This window comes from Saccostrea echinata, unplaced genomic scaffold (genome assembly GCF_033153115.1).
Source record: "Saccostrea echinata isolate AGI-Se365-2 ecotype Australia unplaced genomic scaffold, CSIRO_AGI_Sech_v1 ptg000009l, whole genome shotgun sequence".
Classification (NCBI taxonomy): Eukaryota; Metazoa; Mollusca; class Bivalvia; order Ostreida; family Ostreidae; genus Saccostrea; species Saccostrea echinata.
In genome coordinates, this window is record NW_026889758.1 from 30,396,300 (window position 1) to 30,403,204 (window position 6,905).

General features: G+C 34.0%; 1 long non-coding RNA gene across 1 annotated transcript; it reads left to right on the forward strand.

The window, feature by feature from the left end:
• Positions 1–3,749: 3,749 nt before the first annotated feature.
• LOC133183570 (uncharacterized) lies at positions 3,750–6,131 on the forward strand. Its single transcript, XR_009720677.1, has 2 exons — positions 3,750–3,843; positions 5,699–6,131. It is a non-coding gene; the product is annotated as an uncharacterized LOC133183570 (long non-coding RNA).
• The last annotated feature ends 774 nt before the right edge of the window (positions 6,132–6,905 follow it).

Genomic DNA, 6,905 nt, shown 5'->3' on the forward strand with positions numbered 1-6,905 from the left:
CGGGACTGTGGCACTTTATAGTTTACAGTGTGCGTGTGGACATAATATTTCATGGACCAGCTCCCCATACTTACCAAATGGAACATTTCTTACCAACGCACGCTGGATGCATGCTACTATTAGCACCGGCTTACTACCAAACCAGATCGAGCGTCTCCAGAATGGCTTGGGCTTCTATCCACAGCAGCTACAAGACGAAAAGGATTTGTTTTCCCAATATGCAGAAGCTGTGCGTGATGAAAAGGACATTTCATGTGACAACGCACTCCGGGAAGAAATAGCATTGTCAGAAGAAGAAGACGGCACCATTAGCATCCTTACCGACGCTAGGCACGGATGTCGCCGTAATGCCAAGGATACTAACGTGGTGTGCATTGGAAGTTCCACTCACAAAGTAATCAGAGAAGAACATGTAACAAAGACAGACGACCAGTGCACCCAGAGACACGAACTCCTCGGCACAAAGCGCTTGTATGACTATTTCGACAGTGACATTCCTTCCATTGGCGGACCCGTCAGAGTGCATATTCATGCACACGACAGAAACGCATCGGTTAATAAATATATCAGATATGAACGACCGGACACTCTGAACCAGAACGATACCTGGCATGCGGCGAAGTCTGTGGAAAGGGCCATCAATATTGTGGGGAAGGGACCTAAAAGACAACACAGGCAGACGTGGCACGAGGAACTATCAGACAAAGTACATTCTGTCCGTGTGCATGTCCAGTACGCCATTGGGAATTGTAATAACGATCCTCAGATTTTAAGGCAGAAATTGGACAATGTAGTGAATCATTACAAAAACATGCATGGGAGTTGTTCCGAGGAAAGTAGGTGCCGACAAGACCCAAATTACGAGCCAAGTAAGCTGTTGATCAGAGACCCTAGAGCTGAGGAACTTCTAAGGACGGCCATACAGAAGACGGTGGTGTACAAGTGTCCGGATGACTTTGTTTTTGCTATGGACACATTTTATGTTGAATCCTTCAACAATGTTCTGAACATTTTTTTGGACAAGAGGATTCATTTCGGTGACGAGGCCTACAAGATGCGGACATCGCTCGCGATTTGTCACTGGAATGAGAACGTTGATCGTCAGGCCACATCAATTTACCAGTCTATTACAGGACGAACAAAACGAACCTTGGGTCCGAGGACATATTCTTACCGGGAAAGGATTTGGAGAAGATTTATCCAAGATCTCGTGTAAATGGGTTAAACTTTGACTCTCGTTGTTAGCTTTGTTCATGTACAGTGTATATGTATTAACGTCATGTATTGTTCGAATTCTGTTCTATATATGAAAGAAACCAAAAAAAAAAACAAACAAACAAACAAACAAACAAAAAAAGAAAAAAAAAAGAAAATCCAAAAAAAAGAAAAACAAAACAAAACAAAAAAAAAAGGAAAAAATAAAATTTAAAAAAGTGGCTCTACATTGAGGAGGCCTCCCCGTGGCTAGAGCTGGAAACATTGGAAAATTATGCAGTAAATAAAAAAAACTGCATAATTCTTCAATGGCTAACGTCCTCATTTACAAAATAAATTTATTGTTTGATCAATTAAATAAACGATTAAAATTTCGATTCAATTGCACAAGGAAAATAAGTGTGCTGAAATTATAAATCCAGGTAATACACGTAATACAGGTAACATCCGGTGTATTTGGAAATGTATACACAAGCTAGCACGTCTTCTCTCGGGGCTTCACACCTGCTGAAAATTAGCCCCGCCCTGCACTAAACTTACCTGAGGAAAACCGACCGGTTGAAAACCTCGGCCTTTAAGAGAATATACACAAGAACATACCCATGGGAGAGGGAGTAGTGAATAAGATACTGTAACGTTTCCAGGTTCTTTTATGGGATTCGGTTGTTCTATCTGAACAATTTAAGAATTAATCAATTTTCTCAATTACAAATTTAAATTAGAAATATGTACACTATCCCTCTCGTTTCTCGGGAGCGCACGCGCCTTCCAAGGACTGAAGCGCATTCGCTTCTTGCCTTCAGTCAAACAAATGTATAAAGGTACTTTATATAAATATATATAACCAACCAAAGTCCTGAAAGCCTGATTCAGGCACGTAAGACTTTATTCAAGGATTCCCTTGCAATACCTACCACGTTCAGCTCTTCTGTTCTAGACCGTCTTTACAAGCCAGTCGTCAGCAACAGACTGCCTCAAGCAACCCGACTGTCTCCGTATATATACACACTTCAGGTCACGTGACCTGCTGAGAACCGAAGGGAACAAAGAAACAGGAAGTCATCACAATGTAACTACCGAGAAACGAAGGGATAATTGATCTTGATTTCAGTTTTGCTTCAATACTAAGGGAAAACTGATTATATAAATCTCTTGGTTGCTACAATATATTTTTGGACAGAATTAAAGATCGCAACATTTTCTGCCAATGGAAGATTTTGGTCACCAAATAATAATATATTGGTGTTGATGTAATGTGGAAGTGTGTAAATAAATCTATCTCTTAGATTTTCAAAATAAGGACAATGTAGGAGGAAATGTTCAGAAGTTTCAATCTCGCCACAATTACAGTTTGGGCTACTGACAATATTTCGAGAAAATAAATGACTTTTTAGTGAGCTACAATCAAGTTGTAGTCTTGTGTGTAATATCTGTTCCTTACGTGTACCAGTATAATAATATTGAGGAGGTTTACGATTTGCATTGTTGACATTTAAATAGCGTTTTAAATTTGATAACGAAGGGTTTTGTTTAATAGAATCAGGTAGTTCGTTCCAAAGTTCGATGGTTGATGGGATGAAAGAGTTACTATAGTGATCAGTTCTACATTTGTCTTGCTTTATGTTACACGTTTGTCTCGTGAAAAGATTGTGTATATCTTGATTTTGCGGTGGAACTAGATCCGAAAAGTATTGGGGAGTTTGGCCGTAGACCATTTTGTGAAACTGTATAATTTTATATTTATATCTATCTTTAAAGATTCCCAACCAGTCTCCTGATAAAGACTATGAAGACTTACAAGTTTCGTAGAGCCGGTTACTATGCGAGCGGCCTCAATACTGATATGTTCGATTTTATTGACAAGACCACTAAACATATTATCCCATATTACGTCACCATATTCGAAAAGCGGTCTAACGTAAGAAAAATACAATTTTTCAAGCGATTTTCTATCAATAAGAAATTTAAGTTTTCTTAGTAGATGAAGACGTTGAGATGCTTTCAGAAGGGATGATTGTATGTGCAAATCCCAATGGCCATTTTAACGAGTTGATGGAACATCAACTCAGTTACGCTTTTACTCAGGTTTACCTGCATTGCAACCAAAGAACACATCTCATTTATTTAGTTCTTTCTACAATAATTTACCTTTGAGTTTGAAAAATTCAACATAAATGAAAACGAACATATTTTTTCTACACATTATACCGTTTCTTTTAAAAAAAGCAAATTCATATTAGGTATACACAATATAATTTTTATCGAATTTCTTTATTGTGTCGGTCCGACAAAAAATATAGTGCACTTTAAACCGCTGAAGAACAAAAGTGTATTTCGTCACTTCTCATATTCCTCTATATGCATATGTGCGGAGTCAATTTTTTTTTTAAATTTAATTTTTTTTCCAAAGATATGATTTATTAAATGAATCACTTAAAATGCTGAAGAAAAAGGTTTGAGATTAAAATCTGCAAATAGACTGAACTACTTTTCATCTTCCTACGCACCAAGCTGTTTTATTTGTAAATAACAATGAATGCACATTGGCACGAAAAATCGACAGCGTTACTTCAAAAGAAAATGACTTAAATTGAAGCATACTTGGAGAGATAAAGGAGACACATCAAGGTAATTACATTTATGCATAGTTATATGTAATTCTGATAGATAATTAAGCTAAGTCAGCTGTGAGTTTATCGATAGTCATACTGATCGAGTATACGCGTTGCATGTTAATAATAGCGCCATCTTCTCCTCACTGCTAATGGCTCGGCTTTGTACAAAATTTTCTCTTCAAGACTATACAGAGTCTATTAATTCAAAAAGCTATTTGTTTATTTAAAAAGCACGACTCTTACTACATGTATTAAAGCTGGGGTTGACTTACCCTGGTAAAATAGGCGAAACTTATCTCCATCACTGTCAGTGTAGCTGATAAGAACGGCACTGAGCAAAGTCAGCTCTGTTTACAAATTACCCATAGTAATATTCCAATCCATTTTGTACGTCATTAAATAAACATATTGTACAACTGAAACTTGCGCCTCTTTGAATCTATATCATTAATCAATTAATTTTGAAACAATTCGATCTGCTGTATATACACATGTACATTAATCACAAGACATAAGATTCTCGAACATAAAAAAAATCATTAATGTAAATCTCATAAAAAAGATACTTGTAGTTTTATGTTATCATCTTTTTACTTTGGAGAACATTGTTTAAAAATAATATAAAAACAACAAAGTATATATTGAAAAAGAAACATTTTATTTATTTATTTTCTAAATAGCAACATATTTACATTAATTAATCTTATCACTAACACACAAAGAGGCACTGCCACATGGTCTATACCACAGTATTAAATGTTAGTATCATATTGAAATGAGAAATAACTCAATTTTCTATTAGAATTAGTTTCAAATTTAAAGTGTTTGGTTCATTTTGGTAAAACAATTATTTATGTATACATAATATATAGGTAACAAATGATTTAAAATGATTAGAAACTTTGTATACATTTTAAAGTAAATTAATTAATATTTGTCTATGCAAAATGCTTACTTGAAAAAAAAGAGGCTTTCTTAAAAAAAAAAATACCTATCATTAAATGTTGACAAGTTTTGTCCAGACTGGCTGAGAAATTGAGAATTTAATTTAAGAGCTAAATAATTGTATTTTGTCTAGTTTTTAAATGTGAGCAAAGCATAGAAAAAAGAAACATTTCTGAAATTTCTAAACAAGAGGGGATTCCAAAAATCCTGGAAAATGAGAAAATTAAAGTTACATAATGAGTCGAAATCCTGTGTTTCTTTTTAAGGAAGTTGTATCACAGAACAAACGATTTATGTGAAATATGAATATAGCGAAGTTTTGGCAACTCAACTGCACTGTATAGCAAGAAAAAAAAACTGCAAAATGTAAGTGCCGGAAAAACAAATGTTGTTTCTATCGCTTTGTTTTTATCGTCAATGTCCACAATGTCAAGGTCACGCGTCCTTTATTCTTAGCGTGAAACTTGTAAACAACATTAAATTGGAGCAAGCAGAAGTGAGAGAATAGTTCTGATCATTTTTTTTTTTTGAAGATTGTATAAAAATTCTCGGTCATCCGACATTTATATCTATGGAATTGAAACCATGGTAAATTTTTGAACTTTTCAGCGCATGCGTACTATAAAAAGGACGAAGTGAAGCATATATTTTTGTGTTGGGTTATACAAAGATTTTTTTTACTTTTATTTTTCTCCATTAAAGTAGATTTTTTAGGTTCTGAAACCTGTAATTTTCTGAAAACTTTTTCTTTCAAGAACTGAACAAAATTTGCATTTGTCATGCATTAATTCTACTTTTGTCGATTTTCATGTTTTTCCGTCACGGTGTCACTTTAAACTCAATCAAATATTTAATATCTATTTAATATTTGTAAATATATACAATGCTTTGTGCCTCTCAAACCCTTGATTTTACTTTTGCAGAAGCATAAACCACAAATGGCAGTGCAAAAGAGATGGTCATTGCTTTGTGCCTGGGAAGATATGTGTAAACCTTTTGTTGAAGTACTGGAATTTCAAACATAGATGTATTGAAGAATTCAGCTGTCAGTGTTTTGTATGTTGGAGGACAACCACCCCTTGATTTCAAATGTGAAGTGAAGAATGTTCATCCTTATAATAAGGACTTTTCCCTTATATAAATATTCTTTGGTAAAAATTTATTTAATATCTTCTTTTGAAAGAAAATGACTCTCATAATGTGTCAATGTCACAGGACTTTAAAATCTGCAACAGTTGTGTTGATTACATTAGTTTGACCTTGTGTTTCATGATTGTATCATTTCCTTCATTAGTGTAGCATTTATTTGTAAATCTGAAACCTGAATGCTGTATAAAACTTCTTTTATTAAGATAACATTTTTGTTTTTGCTTTCTATATTTGAAATGCTTGTGTCAATTATGAAATATTTAAGGACAAAAAAAATTGACATTGACTTTCTAAAAATTCATTCTCTTGTACTGTTTATTGGCTTACTACACTTCAAACTGGAAGACCAGAATAATGTTTTAAAAATTGACGTTTTTTATACAAGGTATAATACTAGTAATTGATCATTAAAAATTGTAAAAGGAATACTTGCTGCATACACACTAAGAAATGTCAAAAATTGTGGTTTTAATACACTTTATGAAAGTTGTGCAAGTGCATTTCATTTTTTTAAATAAGGCAGCAATGCTCAATAAATGTATAACTTGTATAATTATACTGTAAAAAGAAAGAAATATTGTTTTCTTATAATATCACAAAGGATTATTTGTTAATTGGATTTTAAAATACAATGCATCATGTCATGATATTCATAAAAAATCAAATGAAAATTTAAATTTCTGTTTCTAAATAGACATTTCAATTTTCATCACTAAAGCAATACATTAGGCAAGCTTGGACAACCATCAACTCGTACATGTATCAGTACTTTCAGTATTTTGATTTGAAAAATGTATTCCAAGGTGTTTATGACTTTCCATATTTTCGATTATTTGGCTATTCAGATAAAGCGGGGGATGTGTGATGGGGACGCGTTTATTGCTAAATAATAAACATTCGATTTTTGAGGGGTTGAAATCGACCAACCACTGCTTAGCCCACGCACCTATCTTATCAAGGTCATTGTGTAATATCTGACTG